This window comes from Protopterus annectens, chromosome 10.part0 (genome assembly GCF_019279795.1).
Source record: "Protopterus annectens isolate FY-2018-M chromosome 10.part0, PAN1.0, whole genome shotgun sequence".
Lineage (NCBI taxonomy): Eukaryota > Metazoa > Chordata > Ceratodontiformes > Protopteridae > Protopterus > Protopterus annectens.
In genome coordinates, this window is record NC_056744.1 from 1,822,798,855 (window position 1) to 1,822,822,832 (window position 23,978).

The following is a 23,978-nucleotide window of genomic DNA, read 5'->3' on the forward strand; positions in this document are numbered from 1 at the left end:
TTGCTGTTTCAGAAGAAATAAACCCTGGGGAATGTCGCTGTTTCAGAAGAAATAAACCATGTGGAAAGTCGCTGTTTCACTAGAAATAAACTCTGGGAAAAGTCGCTGTTTCACTAGAAATAAACCCTGGGGAAAGTGACTGTTTTAGAAGAAATAAACTCCGGGGAAAGTCACTGTCTCCGAAGAAATAAAACATGGGGAAAGTCGCTGTTTCAGAAGAAATAAAACATGAGGAAAGTCGCTGTTTCAGAAGAAATAAAACATACGGAATGTCGCCGTTTCAGAAGAAATAAAACATGGGGAAAGTTACTGTTTCAGAAATAAAACATGGGGAAAGTCACTGTTTCAAATGAAATAAAACATGAGGAAAGTCTGTTTCAGAAGAAATAAAACCTTGGGAAAGCCACTGTTTCAGAAGAAATAAACCATGGGGAAAGCCACTGTTTCAGAAGAAATAAAACACTGGGAAAGTCGCTGTTTCAGAAGAAATAAACCCCGGGGAAAGTCGCTGTTTCAGAAGAAATAAACCCCGGGGAAAGTCACTGTTTCAGAAGAAATAAACCATGGGGAAAGTTGCTGTTTCAGAAGAAATAAAACACTGGGAAAGTCGCTGTTTCAGACGAAATAAACCATGGGGAAAGTCGCTGTTTCAGACGAAATAAACCATGGGGAAAGTCATTGTTTGAGAAGAAATAACTCCCGGGGAAAGTCACTTTGTCAGAAGAAGAAAAACATGGGGAAAGTCACTGGGCCAGATTCAGGAAGCCTCCGTGTAAGAGTTATAACTCTTACACGGAGGCTGCAGTTAAACCGTGTTATGTCAGCATGTCATGCATATGCATGAGGTGCATGAGGCATGCTGAATCACACCGTAACTCTTACACGGTCTGTGTAAGACAGTAGGGGGCTTGTCCGTAGGCTAAGCCCTGCAAGCGGACACGCCCCCGGGAGTCTAGAATGGCTGAAAGTAAACATCCATGAGAGAGGCCATGGAAATGTGAATAAACACACTACACAACACATGCCCCCACAGACCAGCAATGTAAAGAGTGAACAGATGTTATAAAATGAAAATAAAAACTGTTTTATTTTTTTTAAACCCCGTAAATGTTTGCTACTGTGTGCGCGGGTGTGCTACTAGCGCAACTGCAGTTAGCAATCAGTGGAAAAGGATATAAGAACTAAATATGCAAAGTAAGCCTAGAAGTAATAGCATAGCGGTAGAGTTGCTGGCTTAAGAGCAGGCAGGCAAGGTTCGAGCCCACACAACAACCTTTTTTTTTTGTAAATAAGCACTAAAAAGGCCCCTGACAGTATTGTACAAATGTAAAAGTATTTCCTTTTGTAAAATGGAATGAAATGGAGCATATATTTCAAGTAATACAGTAATAAAATTATTTAGAAATGTAGTGATAGCTAAGCTGCTGTGAGACAGAGTGCCCGTAGCTGAGTAGTGTTTCAAAGGATGCAAATTGCTTGCCCCGTAGCTAAGCACTGGTTTAACAGGCTCAAACTGTGTGCAACTAGCTGTGCTTAGCTGAACATGTGTGTTACTAGCCAATTAAGGTTTAACACAGCGAACACCGTTTGCACGGAGGTGCGCGCCGCGCCCACAAGCTAACCGCCGGTGCGCATGTGTGAGCTCCGCGCAAACGAGCGCATACCTGGTTTTAAGTGCTTAAAAGTGCTTTTGGCATGTTTGATTGACAGGTCCTCAACTCATTTCTAGACAGTCATTAAAATTAAAAATCAGAGGTCAGATTCGAACCCAGGATACCATGCACTAGAGTCAAGGTACTAAACCACTAAGCCATGACAGCAGTACTTAGGAATGCAGAAATAGCATATATATATATATATATATAGGATATAATCCAAAATGGAGCATGATAAAGCAGTTTCTGTGAAGTAGATACAATTCCAAAATGGCCAATCATAGAAATGTGCGGGAAAGTCGGCATATATAAGCCCCATAGGCAGGAATTCACAGCAGAAACGATTGTAGAATAGACCTGCAGGCAGAATGAGTGGAGTTAGGGGAGGGACGTTGCTTTTGAGCACAGCGGTGGGGCGTTGAGGAATCCAGATGCATGGTCTGGCTCCTAGTTCACCATCATGAGGCCCAACTCATGCAGGGCCAGGTCTCATGGGGAGCATACAGGGTGGAGGCATGGGACCAGTTGGCTCATGATCTCACTAGTGCTACTGGGATTCCATGTACTGGTGACCAGGTCCATCACCACCATGCGGACCTGAAGCGATGTAAAGAAGACCAGTTGACCCAATGGATCCAGGAGGCCCGGGATATGCCCAACGCCCCACTACTGAGTAAGTTACATTTTACTTATGTATGTAAGGAATTCAACTAGCTGATACCATGGAGATGTGTATTCCAATATTACTTGTTTTGTATTACAGCTGCAGGTGTCCGCTCTATGAATCAAAGGGCGCATGACCGCAGGCTGGTGCTGCTGCGCCACCATGCAGGTTAGTAACCACACCTAGTACTTGCAAATAAATATTATAGTGTAGCACGTAGCAGAACACTGCAGTGTATTGATTAAAAGTAATAGAATGTGCAAGCAACAAGTGAAATTCTGCAGGTATGGCTGCAACAAGTTCATCAGTATGCAAGTGAAACTGGAAATATAATTGATAGAAATAAATAGTTCTGTAATACAGATGTCCCACCATTAATTGAATCACCACAGGTCTAATATGTGAAAAAAGCCTAGAAGTACCAACCTGAGCTGTGAAATAGCAGGATGTGTGAGAGTGACTGAAAGGATCATGTATCAATAAATAAAGTAGTAATAACCCCTGAATATATAAGCCTCAGTGTGGTTCTACAGAACTACATGCATGTGGGAATTAAAAAGTAACATCCCAAACTGATTGCAGTGTGTTTAAATCTTGAATGTTTAAGCCAAAATCTGTATATGGTGATGACAGTCAACAATTTTCAGATAGAATGAATGATTGTCTGACATACTAAACATCCATAGTTGCCCCTGCCCTGTCATCAAAGTGTAGCAGGAGGATGTATCTGATCAAAGTCACAATAACTAGGATAGTGATGTATCTGTAACAGGTCTAGCATGACAGTCAATAAAGAATCATTTTGAAACTATCACCCACAAGTTAATTGTGTTTCTATTACAAATGTATATTAATGTATAATGTATGAATGTGTCATCATTTTCTTTCCTCACCCCACCCTATAATTGCAAATTAAAAAACTCACTAAATATTGGTATGTGAACATTTCATTAACCATGGACATTTGTCCTGTTGTTTCAAAAATATATGCATGTCCGTTGTTGCATGTGCCCTGTTCATACCTGCAAACCTGATGGCCTGTTGCCATTAATCAACCCTGCATGTTGTTTGATTGTGTATTTCTGTTCAGATAATGCATGTGATATTGATATGCCTGTTGTTCAATGGTGTTACTATCTGGGTGTTTGTTTAATGGGAATACCAATGCATGCTGTTACAACTAATTTGAATGGAATAATATGCTACTAACCCAAACTAACATAACATACTCACAAACCCAGAACGCTTGGGAAGGCAGGTCCCAGTGGACCCACCTCTTCCACCTCAGCTGGCGATTGCACCTGGCACTAGTGCCCAGGCTGGACCCTCCTCCAGTGGCCCTGTGCCACCTTCGGGTGGAAGCGCTGCAGGGGATGCGGCCCGTCCCCCCTCTGCAAGCGTGGCCGGAGGAGCCCGTCCACTCACCCTCCAAGGTGTCCGGTCTGTGGTGCGAAGGGAGATCCAAGACACTGTTCTTGGGCCCCTACGCCAGCTTGAGGCCCGGGTGGCACAGCTAACGGGCATGCCCATTGTCCCGCCTGCACAGCCCCCAGCACAGCCCCGTCCTGGGCTGTGAAGGAACAGTGGCAACTGCCTATGGGTGGGGATATCAGTTCCACTGTTGCCATCTGTGGGCTCATGTGCCCTGGATATCCCAACCTCCATCCCCATCAATTGTGTAACCCCCCCACGTCTGTCATACACCGCCCCTGTATGCGTCTTGTCTGTCCTGTCTGTTAACCTACCCAACCTACCTCCCCAGCTATACCGACTACCTCACCTGACATATACCACTCTCACCTGATAAAAAAACAAAAAAAAGGGCGCTCTGTACCCACAAAAAAATTACGCCCCATACATAGCTGTCCATGTTGCACACATGTCCGCTGGACATTGAAACTGTTAATTACAATTGGCTGTACAACAGGTATTAATGTTGTCCTGACACCTCTCTCAGGGGTGGAAGGTTCCAAATGTCACACCAAATTGCATACAAATGCACAGCTGTTGCTGAGAAAGACATGGGCAGCTATGGGCCTCACCTACATCCTTCCTGCAAATTCCAAGCTTGTTTCCCTACTGTTTTACCCTCTTTGTGACCCCTTTTTCACCACTTTCCTGTCACCCCTTTTTCTTTTCTTTCAAAGAAAATAGCGCGGGTGTGCGCGGAGCTCACTGCCAGTGCGCATGCGTGCGCTCCGCGCAAACGAGCGCAGACCTGGTTTTAAGTGCTTAAAAGTGCCTTAGGCACTTTTGATTGACAGGTCCTGTACTCAGTTTGAAAGAAAAATAAATTCCCACTGTTAGTCTCGAACCCAGGACCTCTGTAACACTAGTCTGTATGACCTACCACTAAGCCATGACTCTCATACAAGAATATAGTGCTAAAATAAATATAACATGTAATAGTAGGAATCAATATAAAGGCAATATAGGATGTGTACTACCCAAAGCATGTCAGGTAGAATTTTAATGCCTGAATTACTGGATTCCGATACTAGTTTAGTGTTAACAGAAACAGCCCTGCTAATTGGTAGCTTGTGCATAATAATGTAAGGTAATGTACATATATGAAAGTATGTAGATGTACACACACATATATATTAATACATATGAAATATAGTGGTAGCTGTTAGTATTCATACACACTCACTACAGGAAACAGTGAAGATAAATGCAGCAACCAGAATCTGCAACACAGCCTGACTCCTGTGAGACTTACTAACCCTTTTAACTGCATAAAGGTGGCTTCAGCACTTTGACAGGTCCTGTTCTCATCCTGAAAGAAAAAAAAGTCCCACTGTCAGTCTCGAACCCAGGACCCTGGTAACACTAGTCTGTATGACCTACCACTAAGCCATGACTTTCATACAAGAACATAGTGCTAAAATAAATATAACATGTAATAGTAGGAATCAATATAAAGGCAATATAGGATGTGTACTACCCAAAGCATGTCAGGTGGATTTTTAATGCCCGAATTACTGGATTCCCATACTAGTTTAGTGTTAACAGAAACAGCCCTGCTAATTGTTAGCTTGTACATAATGTAAGGTAATGTACATATATGAAAGTATGTATATGTACACACATACATACATATATATATATATATATATATATATATATATATATATATATATATTAATACATATGAAATATAGTGGTAGGTGTCAGTATCCATACACATGCACTACAGGAAACAGGGAAGATAAATGCAGCAACCAGAATCTGCAACACAGCCTGACTCCTGTGAGACCTACTAACCCTTTTAACTGCTTAAAGGTGCCTCCAGCACTCTGATAGGCCCTGTACTCAATTTGAAAGCAAAATAAAAGCATACTATTAGGCCCTACCACAAGACCAGTGTAACACTAGTCTGTATGAGCTACCAGTAAGCCATGACTCTCATACAGGAATATAGTGCTAAAATAAGTAGAACATGTAATAGTAGGAATGAAGATAAAGGCAATATAGGATGTGTACTACCCAAAGCATGTCAGGTAGACTTATACTGTCCCAATTACTGGATTCCCATACTAGTTTAGTGTTAACAAACAGCCCTGCTAATTCTTAGCTTGTACCCAATAATGTCAGCTAATGTACATGTATGAAAGTATGTATATGTACACACACACACACACATATATATATATATATATATATATATATATATATATATTAATACATATGAAATATAGTTGTAGGTGTCAGTATGCATACACACTCACTACAGGGAACAGGTGAGAGAAATGCAGCAACCTGAATTTACAACACAGCATGAAGCATGAGAGACTTACTAACCTTCACACTCACAGAACACTGTCAACAGCATTACCAGCATGGTCCACGCCCTTACAATCTGAAAGGGCAACGCCTATCTCACATACCCTTTTATAGCACTGTCCTGAAATCACAGTGAGACATGCAATCAGTACACAACTGGCTGCATGCAATTAGCAAATGCTGCCTTACAATTGGTGCAGAGGCCATCACATGGACCTATGCAGATACCTACAAAAGCATCCAGTACTAACACTCCACACATGCAATACATTCATTGCACAAAACCGACGGAGAAAGAGAGAGAGAGAGAGAGACAGAGAGAGAAAAAAAAAAAAAGAGCGAGCCAGCAACAAAACCAGCAGCAGCAAACAGCAAGTAGCACCACTGACACAGCAACAGCTGACACAAACACAGGTAATGCAAAGTAGCAGGTTAATACTGTGTTTACTGTGAAACCTCCAAATCTATCATAGTTCACTGTCTATAGGTATGTCCATGAGATAGGTTGTGTGTATACAGTCCTGATATATATACATATGTCATATTGCTGTACATGTCGTCCATACTTAAAACTTCCATAGCTTAGAACACAAGGCCAGTTATGCATATGATGCAGTAGTTCACAGGGTCAGTAGAGGTTCCTCCTCATTGGTGTGGGACCACTGTGTATGTATGGCACTGTTCAGGTACATATCCTGTAGTATGGCCAGGGTTTACTATCAGTCTGTAATGTGGTGCTATGTCCTCCTAGGGGTGAACGTATCACACATCCAGGGATACCATTTTGTAACAGTGATGCTGTGTGTTCTGCAATGTTGAGGGTGGCCCTCACCTGGACATGTGAGATGATAGGGAGGTTACATTCATCTGTGAAAACTAATTCCACTTGTGTAGGAGAATGGGGGGGGGGATAACTGCACCTAAGCTGTCTGCAACAATGTTGCCAATATCTGTGCATTTGGTGAATGTGAAGCATCTTACCACTGCTGACCACAGATGCCTTGCCTTCATGTGAATCTGCCTTGTGCTGCAGTAGCCTCCTGCTATTGTTATACAATGTGCCTGTATCTGTAGTCCACTGGACAGGATAAATAAGTGGCGTGTATATGTTCTGGGTTAGATATGTGTGTGCATATTACATGCACTATGTGGGATGTCTGTGGTAAGCTTTTGCAAAGGGGCCAGCAGTGTGTGTTGTGGCTTCCACTGGCCCAGTGGGCTGCATGGATAGCATCACAGTCCTAACTAGTGAATAACTGTGTAATTACATACATACATAGCAAGGTAGTGTACTGTGCTTGTGATGTTGTTGGGATATGTATATCCAGGCTGAGTAATGTGTGTCCACATCACAGTGTTGGGTGGCAACACACATACAGTATGTTGGGATGAACACCCAGAGTGTTCCAGAAGTGTTGCCTGTGCAGAAATATCTGGCCATTACCTGCATCCCCACAACACACACACATGCAACATATGGCAGAAGCAGTATAGCAGTACACATAGGTTCATAGGTTCATACTAGGCTATTTGCCCTAGGGCATTGATAAGCCTAGCCAGAATGTGTTTGTCTTTTGCCACCCAATTAAAATTTATTTTGCTATGCCCTTTTCCGAGGTTAGTACACTGTGCCTCTGTCTAACAGTGACATAGAAGTGATACCCGGGGTACAACTATGATCTCCCATCCACTCATCCATATTCCTATGGAAGAGAGTCAATGAGGGACTCTGCCTAACCTGTACTGTGAGTTCATTACAGAGTGAAGGGAGCCTCTGGGTTATGAATCTGTCCCTCCAGCATGTCCCATTTATTTCAGTGTTACGGTTCAGGTCTCTTGAGCGTGTGGCCGTATGGGATTCTAATTTCTTGAGGTGCAGCATGTCCATTACTTCTGGGTTGGACATGGCTGTATACATCAGGCACAGATTGCCTCTGAACAGGCAGTATGCCACTGAGTCCAGCTGGACTTTCTTTAACCGGGCAGCATATGGCATCTGTTTGAGCTCTTTGATCCTCTTGATGAGGTACTGTTGGGGTTTTCCCAGTTGCTGTAGGTGTCTGGTTACGCAGTCGCCCATGGGTTCTCGTGGGGGCATCCATGGCCGTACTGCCTCTGGCCGACGTGCCCAAGGAGGTATGTCAACCTCCACTATGTTTTGGACTGTTATGCAGGCACAGGTGCGTATGGAAAGGTACACCAGACAGGGTCTGAGGGAGCTGACAGCATGTTGCACAGCCATGACAGATGGCATGCGTGACATTGCGAATGCTATTCATAATTTCACAGATGTAGTTGACAGACGTTGCAGGGACATACAACAGCTGCTCCACAACCAGATGTCCATGGGCCAGGGTGATGGTGTGCGTTTGCGGCGTCGAAGTGGCCGTATGCCGGCAACAGCAGCAGCTGGCAGTCACCGCCGACGACAACAGGCCCACTCACTCACCTCAAGTGCCAGCAGCAGCCCCAGCAATGCTGGGTTAGTGCTGTCATCAGGACACCCCAGGAGACCACGTGCACGTGGCTCTGGACAGTCCCAACAGGGAACTGTGTCCAGTCAACACACACCCGCTTCCATTGACCGTACCCAGTCTGGGTTAGTACCGAATATGGTCCATAGCACCCCTGCCAGGCACAGGTACCGTGTCCGTGCCCACAGACACTGATCTGGATGACCTGACAGGTGCAGTCTGTGGCTGGCCACAAAACCCTGTACATGGCAGCCATTATGTGGGACTGTGTGCGTGCTTACACACATGCAGAAATATAACACCTAGGGCAAACACATACATACACACACACACACTGCACCAACACTGGTCCACCCTGTACTGCTGGCCCTCACAAACACACATACACACACATGTCAATTGGCGGTAGCAGTGGCTGGCTTGGGCATACCTAACCCACACCCTGTGCATATGATGACACTGTGCCACCTCCTGCATACTACAACATCAGTGCAGGAAAGGGTAAACACGTTGCTGATGCACAGGGTGACTACATAGATGTGTATAAGTAGTAACATGTTGGTAACTGTTCACTGTTCCACTATGATTGTGTGTATATCCCAGCATTCCTGCTGCAGTAACTGTATGAATGTCCTGAATTGTTATCTGCACCCATACTACTTACCAAAGTGTACCAGCTGCACACCATCACATGCTACCATTGACTATGGGAATGTGCATCATGTGCTGTATTGTAGATTCAGCTATATGTATCTGTTCCGTCACACATGCATTTACACACACCCTGCTACCCCACACATGCACACGCTCACCTGCCATTTCCATTATTTATTACCCTACATGAGTAGCTGTCGACACATGACAGGTACACATTTGAAAAGTGCACTATTCGGATTACTACCGATTTCCTCATCTCTACCTGTACTCACAGGGTGCAGGCAACCTCATTAGTTTAAAAGTGTAATGTGCATCACCCTGATTGCCACATCCAACATGTTTTCCATACGGAAATGCACACACAGAAACATCCCACATCCACACACTTGCCACATTCAGGTTTCCAACCACTATCTAGGTATATTCTGGTACATGTGCGTGTTACAGTAGCATGTAGCACTATACTGAGTACTGGCAGTTGTCTGTTGTCATGTTGTTTGTATAGGGTGCTGTCAACATCACTGTTAAGGGAAATGTGCACCCTGCAGTGCATAGCCCCATTTGGCAAAAGCCACATCCCACCCCCAGCATTGTGCAGACACACTAACCCCACTCACACTAAAACACATACTTTCCATTTGCAAGATTCAAACCCCTACCTAACTGTGTTATGACACTAGAGACAGACACATTATCAGAGTGTGCTATTTGCATTAGTGGGAAAAATCCTTTCTAATGCTGTACTTAGAGGGTGCTGACATCATCTGTGTTTAGGAAGACGGATGTGCACCCTGTAGTGTGTTCTCCCAGTTGGCAAAAGGCACTTTTCCCTCACAGCATTACGCACACACACAAACCCCACTCATACTAACACACATACATTCCCTTTGCAGGATTCAAACCCCTACCTAACTATGTTATGATACTGGAGAAAGACACATTAGCAGAGCGCGCTATACGAATTACTGGAGAACTTTAATTCAGGTAATATAGTTATAGAGTGCTGACATCATCAGTGTTTCAAAGGGGAATCTGCATCCTGTAGTGTACTGTCACAGTTGCTAATAGGGCATTTCCACACACACATCGATGTGTTTGAGGTTTGCATATGTGGGGGATCCAGTACTCCAGTGTGATTAGTATATGGTTCGATTGCAACAATGAGGGATATACTTCAAGTGGTGAGCATTTTGTACTCATATTTGTGATGATCAGGTCTAGTATATTTTCCCCTCTTGTGGGAATGTTGACTACCTGTTCCATAGCTAAAGAGTTTCTGAACTATGGGAACCCTAGAGCTTGGGTATTGTGGCTTGAGTAATGTTTACAGTCTATGTTTGGGTAGTTGACGTCACCCAGTATGATGGTGTTTGCAGAGAAATCTATACTCTCCTGTGTCGTCATGAAGGCTGTGTGGGATTCCTGAGTTTGAGAGGGTGATGTAAGAGATCCTCTGTGTCTCTTTCCATGTGGTCCAGGGAGGTACATCTCAGGTTGTTCACACCAGCATGGACAATGACTGCCTCATACTTGTACTTGCTGTGGAGTGACCTGAGTGCTTGTGTTATGTGGCACATTCTATCACCCGACAGGTAGCTAAATGTGACCCTCACCTTGCTCAGTCTGGAGGGCGGGACGTCAGTGTGTCTGACTATGGCATCACTTATTATAGGTGTGTCACACATTGTGTTTGGCCTTATGAATACCTATGTCACCAAAGGTGATACTTACCAGACCACGGACAGAAATGACATGGCCAGACACGCTGCATCCCACATGAACACATATCTCAAGCAACACAGACCTCACAATGTCAGTGTTCATAACAGGCACAGGCACAGCCCATATGTCTGCTGGTGAGCATTTGCAGTGTTACCTACTGATAGTGGTACAGCTTGTTTGTTGTACAATGGACTACATGCAGCCCTGCTTACAGTAGCTATGTTTGCATGCATGTTTCCTTGCAGTTACCCTGGAATACTGATCCGACCTGCCATGCAGAGTTACACAGCTTCTGTGGACTCCTAGTGACATCTGCATAGCTTACTATATGTATGTTCATGTCTCACTTGACAGAATGTCACTGTTTCTCCTGTGCACATGTACGTTGCTTGTGACACTTTGCATATGACTTACCTGGCATCTGTCCACGTGAGCAGTCATATATGCCACTGCAAGACTCTAAACCTGATGATGCACACACTCAAAACATTCCTCAGCATGGAGAACATCACTATCTGTGCAGTAACAGATACCGGATTCAGGGCTACCAACAGCACTCCAGCACTACCAAGTTAAACCTCATACCATGCTTTTCAGGCCCAAAACTTGCACAAAACCACAAAAGGAGGGGGTGTATTGATATTCATCCAAGATACCCACACCTCCAGGTTGGTGGCAAAGCACCAAACATCAGAGACTATCCATATGCAGGTAACAATGGGTAAAACTGCCTTCCATGTTATAGCCTGCTACAGACCACCCTCACAAACACAAGAACTGCACTTGGCCTTCCTGAAAACAGTTGGAAATATGTAGGTCTGTCCATACACCATTATATTGGGTGGGTTAAACTACCCAAACATAGACTGGGAGCATGACTGTAGCTCCAACACCCTAGCCCACAGATTACTGGAATTTATATATCAATATGCTATGGAACAACTTGTTACCACTCACACAAGAGGGGAAAACATACTGAACCTGATCATCACCAACATGGGGACTCTGTGCTCCAGACCAGAAGTGTATCCCTCACTGGTAAGATCAGACCATAAACTAATCTCACTGGATATTCACATCCCAAGGCCACCCCCTGCACAGAAGAATACAGTCAACAACTCATGTCAAGCATGTTCACACTCCTCATAAATGATGTGGAAACCTTCAAAGCCCCCAGGCCTGTTGAAAATATGGACCAGACTGCAGATACCTGTATAAAGGCATTCTATGGACACATTCAGGAATGCATGGATCATGCAATCCCAAATGAAAGCAAGACCCAATCCTCCAAAGGCAGACGTCCTGTGTGCTGGACACCAGCCATTAACAAACTATACAATAGAAGGATGAAGCTACTACATGATACAACAAACTCCCAAAATGTGAAGGCATCACTGATGAGTATTAGAAGACAACTACAGGCACTCATAAGATTGTCTAAGGCCATCTTTGAGAGAAGATTCCACAAGACACTGAGGATAATCACAAGGCTTTCTGTAGTTATGTTAGGAACCTGGGTGGTAATTCCCAGATATGCTCAGAGGTAGTCCAAGATGTCACAAGAAATACCAAACACACAGACATTGCCAACATCCTAGTGGACAGGTTCACTGCTACCTTCTCCCCCCCCTCCACACCAAAAGGGCAAATATTTCTCCCAGCAGAGTGCTGCCCCCCCCCGACATCTCAGATGCCCAGGTAAGAGCTGCCCTCTCCAAAGCAATAAACACTGCATCAGTGGGACCAGACAGTGTCCCAGGCTGTGTCCTACATGAACCCCAAGAAGAGCTACACCCAGACATAACACTACTGTTCAATCCCAGTCTTACTACACGATATGTGGCCAAAGAGTGGCATACAGCAACAGTGGCACCTCTACATTCAGGTGGTGCCTTAACGGATCCTGGACACTATTCGCCCCATACGTCTGAATAGCTTGGTCTGCAAAGCTATGGCAAGGATCATCATGAACCTCATAAATATAGATATTGGGGACCTACAGACACATCATCATACACAGTTTGGCTTTGTTAATGGCAGATCCTGCCTCTCAAACCTGTTTGATTTCTTTGAAACAATCACCAAGGCCACTGTCAAGGGGAAGGTGGTCTACACAGCCTACCTGGACCTTGCATAAGCCTTTGATACAATACCCCACTTGTGCATTCTAGGGAAGCTCACCAGTGTACATATTAACCCCTATGTCACTACAGATATTGCACAGTGGCTCAAGGGCAGAACACACATGGTTAGAATTGCTGGAGCCATGTCAGCCTCAAAACCAGTTACAAGTGGTGTCCCACAAGGCTCAGCCCTGGGATCTGTCTTGTTCAGTATATATTTATCAGAGGTACAGGCCAACATGGAAGTACTGTGGCTGTGCAAGTCGCAGATGACTGCAAACCGGACGCCATAATCAACTCTCCAGCCAACACACGCATCCTCCAAAAGGGCCTCTTGGAAACACACGACTTGTGCCACAGCCATGGCCTCAAGCTGGATGCCAAAAAGTGTATAGTCATCCCCTTTGTCAAAAACAAAGTGACCACAAAGTACCACATATGTGTTAATCCATTAAGTGCAGACGAAGGAATTATGGACCTTGGGGTACACAAGTTGATAGCATTCTCTCATTTGACAACAACATGGCCAAAGCGGTTAGGAAAACATTTTATATAGGCCACATCATCATGAAGGGATTCACATGTAGATCAGGGGAGGACATTGTGCCTCTTTACTCATCCCTCATCATGCCCATAATTGACTACAATGCCCCTGTCGGCATGCACCTTACCAGACACCTGCAGCAACTGGAAAGACCACAAAAGTACCTCAACAAGAGGATCAAAGGGCTCAAACAGATGCCACATACTGACTGGTTAAAGAAACAGCAGCTCTACTCAGTGGCATACTGCCTCTTCATAGGCAATCTGTGCCTGACATATAAAGCCATGTCAAACCCTGACTTAATGGCCATGCTGCACCTCAGAATATCCAGATCCCATCAGGCTACACGCTGGAAAGACTTGAACCTCAGGAGTGATATACATAGGACATGCTGGAGGGACACATTCATAACTCAGAGGCTCCCTTCACTCTGGAATATTATCCCAGTAGAGGTTAGGCAGAGTCACTCAGTGACTATCTTCAAGAGGGATATTAATGACTGGATGTGACATTGTAGGTTTACCCTGGGTATCACTTGTGTCACTGTTAGAGGCACAGTATACTAACCTAGGAAAAGGGCATAGCAAGATAGATTTACAATGCATGGTGAAAGCCGCACACATTCTGGCTAGGGGTATAAATGCCCTAGGGCAGATAGCCTAGTATGAACCTATGGACCTATGTATCTTGTTCACCATTGGCCCTATGTGCTGTTAATCACCAATGCAATCTCAATACTATGGTAGCATGTGCAAAGGTCAGTTGTCAGTCACCTCTATGGTACAGTTGTGGAATATGTGAGTCATGTAGTAATGTCACAGCTGCCACATGTACACAGTCAACCCTATCCCCTACCCATGGATGTACAACACATGTATGAGATGGAAACACATGGCCAAACTGTGGACTAAGCACTCTGAACCCAGTACTGGCATAACCTGTCAGGTGGCATGAAATACTACAGTGACTGCAATACCAGTCTGATGTGGACCTACACTGACAGCAATACAAGCACGGAAACACACCGGGCCATTCGTGGAGCCTAAGGATAGCATCCTGCCTGAGTGGCAGGCACCTCTGCAGCTGGCACACAGGCATACGTTAGGCCTGAACACAGCACGCATAACACATAGCACACAAATCCTGTGTGCCAAACAAGCACAGTCTGTACAGCTATACAACACTACTGCTGCAGTTGTGTTAGGTACTTTTATTGTCCAGTACAGTGAGGTCATGCTCACCAGGCTGGACAAGGTGAAGGTCACAGTGATATGCTCATGGGGCACTATGGTCCACCACATAGCACAAGCATACAGGTCAGTCAGATGCATGGGCACATATGACTCAGTCATTGTCCATGCCACTACAGCTGTTGTGTGATGTCCCTCACTGGGATACATGATAGGGAACATGGAAGGGCTCACTGAGCAAGTGGCACAGGCTGGTAGAACCCTGACCTTGGTTGGCATCAGACCCTCACCAGGAATGCTGACATATTACTGAATGCTAATGAATTACTGTAGCTACAACACCCTAGCTGAACGTTTCTTAGCATGTGGTCACTGCATTGCTATGGAACAACTTCTTACCACTCCCACAACAGGTGAAAACATGCAGCACCTGTTCATCAACAACATGTAGACTATATGCCCCAGACCAGGTGTGTATCCCTCACTACTAGGTTGATAGCATCTACATCTCACACTGTATATACACATCCCACATGCAGCACCTGCACAGAAGACCACAGTCATAATGTTACCCTGTGCAAATACCATGTATTCACATGTGGCAGGCATCACACATGGTAACTATTGAAGGTCACAGGTACATATGTGTATTTGACACACACACACACACACACACACACACACACATATCATGTGTGCATTGCCATAACTGGTTTAATCGATGTCATGCATTATTGTGAGAAACAACCCGCACACATGGGCATTCTGTGTGAGCAAAACACACGTGACATGTCTGGAATCAAAAGCCATACATAATTATGATATTGTTTAGAAAGGGGTATGTGCATCCTGTAGTGTGTTTTCCCAGTTGCCAAAAGGGATGTTTCTTTTGTACACACTTACCCCCCTTCACACACACTTGGCACTTGCTGGATTCAAACCCCTACCTAACTATGTTATGACACTAGAGACAGACGCATTAGCAGAGCATGCTATTCGCATTACTGGGAGATTTTTTTTCCCCTGATATACTTATAGGGTGCTGACATCATCGGTGTTTAGAAAGGGGGAATGAGCATCCTGTGGTGTGTTTTCACAGTTGCCAAAAGGGGTGTTCCTTTCATACACACACACTTACCCCCCTTCACACACACTTGCCACTTGCTGGATTCAAACCCCTACCTAACTATGTTATGACACTAGAGATGGACGCATTTGCAGAGCGCGCTATTCGGATTACTGAGAGATTTATTTTCTCCTGATATACTTATAGGGTGCTGACATCATCAGTGTTTAGAAAGGGGAATGCACATCCTGTGGTGTGTTTTCCCAGTTGCTAAGAGGAACATTTGGACTAAGTGTGTGAGCATGCCCAGTTCAGCCTTCTCATGGCATGTTGTGTGAAAGATGTCTCATTTATCAAAGTGTGTGAGCATGCCCAGTGTGAGCTTTCCATATGTTGAACTCTGCAGCCCATCACATTTGTGGATGAGTGTGACCTTCAACAAATATCTCCAGTTTATGGTTGTGTGTTCTGTGCCATGTTGTGTAGTTACTGTCCAAATGCTTTTTGTGTGAACACAACAGGGATTATACGGTGCCTGCAGGTTTTACATGGGATACTTTGCATACAATTGTCAACATCCGTTCATACTGACCTAACACTGTAGTACTGTATAGTGTAGTGGTTCAGTACTTTCACTGTGGTGGACAGTATCCTGGGCTTTAGTCCTATCACTGCTTTACATTTCCATAGTGTGCACAACAGCCTGGTTAGGGTCCAGTTGTGCACATCTGCACAAAGGCGATGCCTCTACGGACCCTGGTAATTGCCGCCCCATAAGCTTAACAAGTTTAGTCTGCAAAGCTATGGAGAGGATTATAATGGAGCTCATAAACAAAGATATAGGGGACATGCAGACCTTGGACCCGTCCCAGTTTGGCTTGGTCAAGGGCAGATCATGCCTTTTGAACTTGGTCGACTTCTTCAAAACAGTCACTAAGATCATTGATGAGGGAAAGGCAGTCCATACAGCCTACCTTGACCTTGCAAAGGCTTTCGACACAATACCCCACTCGGGTATTGTAGAAAAACCTACCAACTTAAATGTAAACCCATATGTCACAAGATGGGTTGCAAACTGGCTTAAGGACAGGACCTACAGGGTTAGAGTTGCTGGCGCTATGTCAGACTCCAAGCCGGTCACAAGTGGTGTCCCACAGGGCTCAGTCCTTGGCCCCCTATTGTTTGTCATCTACTTCTCAGAAGTACAGGCCAACATGGGAGGACTTTGGCTGACAAAGTTTGCAGATGACTGCAAACTGGGCGCCATAGTGGACAGTGCATCAGACACGGATATCCTTCAGAAGGGACTCACGGAAACTGATAGCTGGTGCCAGAGCCATGGCCTGAAGTTAAATGCCAAAACATGTATAGTCATACCCTTCGGGAAAAGCAAGGTAACCCCAAGCTACCATATAGGTGGCAATCCTCTAAGCACAGAGGAGGTTATCATGGACCTGGGGACCCAGGTTGACAGTGGCCTTTCTTCTAACACTCACGTTGCTAAAGTGGTTAGAAAGACCTTCTACATTGCCCACCTGATCATGAAGGGATTTACATCCAGATCTAGTGAGGTCATTGTTCCCCTGTACTCTTCACTTATCAGACCAATGATAGAGTACAATGCCCCATTTGGGATGTATCTCACCCGACATCTGCAGCAATTGGAGAGACCCCAAAAGTCCCCCACCAAAAGGATAAAGGGACTCCAACATCTGTCATATGCTGCCAGATTGAAGACACTCCAGCTCTATTCAGTCACATACCGTCTGCTCAGAGGTGACATGTGCCTGACATGCAAGGCCATGTCCAACCAGGAATTAATGGACATGCTCCACCTCAAAATCTCCAAATCCACCAGAACCACTAGGGCAAGTGACTTAAACCTTAGCAGGGATATAAGTAGGACATGTTGGAGGGATAGATTTATCACTCAGAGACTCCCTATGCTGTGGAATACAATCCCGGTCCATGTGAGGCAGAGCACCTCGCTGGCTCTGTTCAAGAGGAATCTTGACCTGTGGATGGGAGATCATAGGTTTACCCCGGGGATCATATCTCTGTGTCACTGCTGGACAGAGGCACAACAAGCTAATGGGCACAGTATTGTTTCCATATAAGGGGTGGCGTAAGCCACAAAACTCTGGGCTAGGCTTATAACTGCCTTAGGGCAGATAACCTAGTATAAACCTATGAACCTATCTGACCATGTTGCATTGTTCAGATATGAACTACTTACAACAGCCTCATCCAACATCAGTAGTGTATTCCACAACATAGGTGTACATTGGCAAACACTACCGATGTGCCCTAGGCCATTTCCAATGCTAGTCAGAGAGTGTGTTTGTCCTTCGACACATTGTAAGTGTAGTTTGCCATGACATATATCTTGTTTAGTATACTGTGCCTCTGTCTACCTGTGACATAACATTGACACCCAGGGTAAACCTACCATCTCCCATCCACTCATTAAGATTCATGTTGAGGAGAATCAACGAGTGACTCTATGGATAACCTGTACTGGTAGTTTACTCATGCGTGGGGGTGGCTTTTGTGTTATGGATAATGCAGTACAGCTTGTCCTATGTATGTCAGTGCTGGGGTTCAGGTCCCTCATGTGCATAGCTCACTGCCATTCAGATTGAACAAGGTGCAGCATGTTCATTGATTCCAGCTTGGACATGGCTTTCTACATCAGGCACAGCTTGCATCTGGGTGGGCAGTATGGCAGTGTGTGGAGTTGCACTCTGTTTAATCAGGCAACACATTACATGTGTTCAAGCTCTTTGATACTCCTGGTGAGGTACTGTTGTGGACTTTACAGTTGATGGAGGTGTCTGCTGAGGTACACCCCACAGGGGCTGTTGTGGTCATTTGTAACGCTGATGAAGGATAACTGCAGAACCACAATGACCTCCCCTTATCTAGATGTCATAACCTTCATGATTAGGTTGGTATATGGATTGTTTCTGTTAACACTACAGCCACATGTTTGTCCAATGCAGGATATCTATCACCTTGTGTACCCAGGTCTGTCATTACATGTTAAGTATGTAATGGGTTAACACCTATGTGGTAATTGTTGGTCACTTACTGTATATCCACAGAGGTTGACTATACAGTTTTCTCCATTTAACATGCTGACATGGCTATGGCACCGGTTGTCTGTTTTCTATGTGGCCCTTTTGTGGGATTCTTGTGTCAGCTGGAGTGTCAGATATGTTAGGTGGTTTGTAGTCCTCTGCAAACATGTTCAGGCACAGTCCTTACATGTTGGCCTGTACCTATGGGGCATATATACCAGACGGGGAAGGTCCCAGGACCAAGCTTTGTGGGATACCTGTTATATGTGGTTTGTAGTCTGACAGAACTGACATGGTCAGACATGCGGCAGCCATGTCGTTGGTCTGGTTTGCAACCCCTCTAGTGACATTGGGGTGTATATATAAGCTGGTGAGCATATCTATATTGAACACATAGGGTATTGTATGGAAGGCTTTGCAAGGTCCAGCTACACTGTGTGGACCACATTGCCCTCATCAGTGACCTCAATTACTGTTTCAACTGAGTCACACATGTTTAGGGGCGGGGTCTGCACTTCATAAACCCACACTGGATAGGGTCGGGTGTCAATAGATCCCCAATATTGTTATGTCTGCGGTACATGCTGATCCTTTCCATAGCTGTGCAGACCAAGCTTCTCAGGATTCTGTGGTGGTTGTTTTTAGTATCCATTCAGGCGACGCCTTTCTTGAGAACAACCACTGTTGTACACTGCTCTTTGGGTACATATCCTGTGGTAAGGCTGACATAATGTCAGGGAGGCAGCAGTCTGCTGGGAAAGATATTTTGCATTATGAGGGGGGGGGGTTGCACTGCACCTGTCAGGATGTATGTTGGCAATACGTGTGGTGTTTGTTTGTAATATGTGTGTGATCCAGAGCATATCCGGGAATTCACAACATGCTTACTACCATCAGTTGCAGCAGCCTTGGGGTTATCCTTAGTGTCCTGTACAATTTGTATCATAATAGGTTCATAGGTTCATACTAGGCTATCCACCCTAGGGCATTTGTAAGCCTAGCCACAGTGTGTGTGGCTTTTGCCACCCCTTGCTATGTGAATATTATGGCCATTTATGATTTACTTAGCTGTGCCTCTGTCTGGACATGACACAGTAAAGACCCCCAGTGTACATCTACAATTATCCATCCATTTTGCTAACTTCCTGTTGAAGAGCGTCAGTGAGGGGCTCTGCCTAACATGTAGTGGTATTCTGTTCCAGGGTGTGGAGAGACTCAGGGTTAGGTATCTGTCCCTCCAGCACATCCTATTTGATTATGTGTTAAGGTTGACATCTCTGACTCGCACAGCTCCGATGGCTTTGAGTTTTCTGGGGTGGAGCATGTCCATTACTTCTGTGTTGGACATGGACTTGTACAACAGACATACAATGCCTCTGTGTAGGCAGTATGTGACTGCATTCAGCTGTGGTGTCTACAGCCAGGCAGCATATGAGATATATTTGAGACCCTTTCTGACTCTTGCTGAGGTACCTTTGAGGTCTTTCTAACTGCTGCAGGTGCCAGGTAATGTACATCCCAAATGAGGCATTGTGTTACAATATGGTCTGATAGGGGAACAGTATAGGGGCACAATGACCTTTGTTGACATAGACGTGAATCCTTTCATGATACAGTGTCCAATATAGACAGTCTTCCTAGACAAATTGGCGATGTGACTGTCACATAACAGGTGACTGTCCACTTGTTTCACTAGGTCCCTGATTACTCCTTCCACACATAATGGTTTACCACCTATGTGGTAATTTGTGTGTACCTTGTTTTGTATTTGGTGGTACATTCATACTGTCCACTGTCTTCAGGACAGTGGGGTGGGGTTCCTGTGTATGAGAGTGTGGTCTGTACCATGCTACAGACTGTACAGCAGTCTTGCCTACGGTTAGTTGCACATGGGTGGACTGCAATGACATAAGCATTCTCAGTTAACTGGACGTATGGGTGTCTGTGCTGAATATGGATACTCGCCCTCCTTTTATGTTTTGTTACAGGTTTTGTGGCCATAACACATGATATGTGGTATTACCTGGTAGGGCTGGTGTGCTGTCACGAGGCTTGCAGCAGGTTTCTATCACTGGACAGACATCAATGTTCTCCATACTGGGGAGGGCCTCAGGAGCATGCATATTGAGGTTTACACATCTGGCATTGATCAGCATTACCCTTCTGTTTCTTTCCAGTTTTGTTTTCTATGGTGGTGGGTTGGTCTTTACGGCCTTGCCTACGAAAGGATCTCTGTAGGTTGCAAAAGCCTTAGGCAATATCCAAACGCTTATGGGTAACAGGTGCAAGCCATCCCTGGAACAGCAGCATGTCTCACTATGGAGTCACCTATTACAACTGTATCAGGCATGTTGTTTCTCCTTCTGTCCTGTGACTGTTTGGCACACCAGCTTTGTGTACTATGTGTTACATGTGCTATGTCTGGAGGTTGTTTTATTGGGTGTCTGCTTTTGAGGCTTGTGTTGGTGTTGTGTGTTTGTAATTAGGGCCTCTGGGAATGTTTTTGTGTTTATGTGTTTGGTTTACAGTCGTTGTAGGTCTATGTGGGACTGGGTTTGTGGTGTATGTGGTTACCTTGTCCTCCTGACTAGTTTTGACAGTACTGATTTGGGGTGCTCAGGCTCGGTTTGGCTACCTGGTTGCGTCTATCACATACATTTGTATTTATTGGGGTGAGTTGTTGTTGTGTGTGTACTTGGGACAGGTGTCACATTGCCACTGGATTCACAGATTCTACTTATTTTGCCTGGCCTTAGTGGATTGTATGTGTGGACACATTTTATTGCCATACTAGTGATCACTGATTACTTCACTTTTTATGTTTGATCTATCATGTGGTAGCTTCCTCATTCTCTTCAATGGTTTAGTAATTGCTGGAGTCCAGCATGCCAAATGCCTGGGTGTATGGCATTGTATCTTGTTGTTTGTGATTGCAGACTCCAAGCACTCTTGGCTGTGTTCATGGTATGCCTGTATAACATGTTCTGCAGTGTGTCCCATATTCTGGACCTGCACAGGGCTTTTCATGGATTCCACATTGGTTTGTAGGGGTGCAAGCTATGCTTTATACATGTGTTTCACTGTGGTAATCTGGCCAGGGACTGCGGTCGTGATGTGTAACTACAGTGTGAGTACTCTATGGTCTGGTCTTACCAGTGAGGGATACACTTCTCATCTTGACATCCAGTACACATATTTCTGATTATCACATCCAGTATGCTTACCCCTCTTGTGGAAGTGCTACATTTTGCATGTCCATTTTGTTTGATGGATTCTGGGAAATTGTCTACACTTGTGTCAGTGCTAGTATAATACAAAGAGTATAGTGACATCTCAAAAGCTGACTTCACACTTCTTCGGACTGAGATGGTATCCATTAAGCCCACTGGGCCAGTGGAAACCACAACACACAATGGTGACTCCTTCACAGACGCTTTCTATGGACATCTCCGAGAAAGCATGGACCATGCAATCACAAATAAAAACAAGACCCTCTCCACCAAGGGAAAGTGGCCTGTCTGGTGGACCCCAGCCATAAACAAACTGTATAACAGATGAAGGATACTAATGTAAGTCAGAGCTACATCTCCTAAAGGGAAGGCATCTGTGATCAGTACTAGTAAAAAGCTACATTCTCTCATAAAGACATCCAAGGTCAACTTGGAGACATAAATCACCAAAGACAGTGAAGATAACCACACTGCCTTCTTCAGTTATGTCTGAAACCTGGGTGGGAACCCTCAGATATGCTCAGAGTTGGTACACAACAACATATATTTCAGTGACCTGACAGATATTGGCAACATTCTGGCAGACAGGTTCAGTGCAATTTTCCCCCTCCCTCACCCCCAAAAGAAGATAGTTATCACAGCTGAATGTAACCTCACTGTCATCTCGGATGTCCATGTGAGAGCCGCACTCAGCAAAGGCAAGTACACAGCATCAATGGGACCTGATGGTATCCCCAGTTGCATACTATGTGAACTCCAGAAGGAGCTAAACCCGTATATACAAATGCTATTTAACCTTAGCCTTGCTACAGGATATGTACCTGAACACTGGCGTACAGCAACAGTGGTCCCACTCCACAAAGGAGATGCCTCCACAGACCCTGGCAACTACCACCACACAAGCTTAACCAGCCTTGTCTGCAAAGCTATGGGAAGAGTCATTATGGAGCTCTTAAACAGAGACATTGGTGACCTACAGACCCTTGATCCCACCCAGTTCAGCTTTGTACAGGGCAGATCCTGCCTTTTGCACCTAGTTGACTATTTTGAAACTGTCAGTAGGGCCATTGATGAGGGCTATGCGGTCCACACAGCCTACCTGTGCTTGGTTAAGGCCTTTGACACAATACCCCACTCAGGCATCATAGACAAGCTCAACAGCTGAAATATAACACCATATGTCACAAGATAGGTTGCAAAATGGCTAAGAAACAGAACCCATAAAGTCGACATTGCAGGTGCCTTGTCAGATTCAAAGCCAGTCACAAGTGGTGTCCCACAAGGATCTGTCCTGGGACCCCTCTTATTTGGCATTTACTTTTCAGATGTGAAAGCAAACATAGGAGGGTTGTGGCTGACAAAGTTTGCAGATGACTGCAACCTAGGCACCATAGTGAATACATCAGCCGGCGCACACATCCTACAGAATGCCATCACAAAGACAGATAGCTGGTGCCGGAATCATGGCCTGAAACTGAATGCAACTGATGTGTAGTCATCTCCTTTGGGAGGAACAAAGTACCCACAAATCAATACATAGACAGCAACCCACTGAGCACAGAAAACAAATCAGACACCTGGGGACACATGTAGATAGTGACGTCTCGTTTGACACCCATGTTGCCAAAGTGGTTAGAAAGACTTTCTATCTTGCCCACCTTATCATGAAGGGTTTTCCATCCAGATCAAAGGAGGTCATTGTACCACTATACTTCTCCCTTATCAGGCCCATGATTGAATACAAAGCCCCATTTGGTATGTACCTCACCCAGCACTTGCAACAGCTG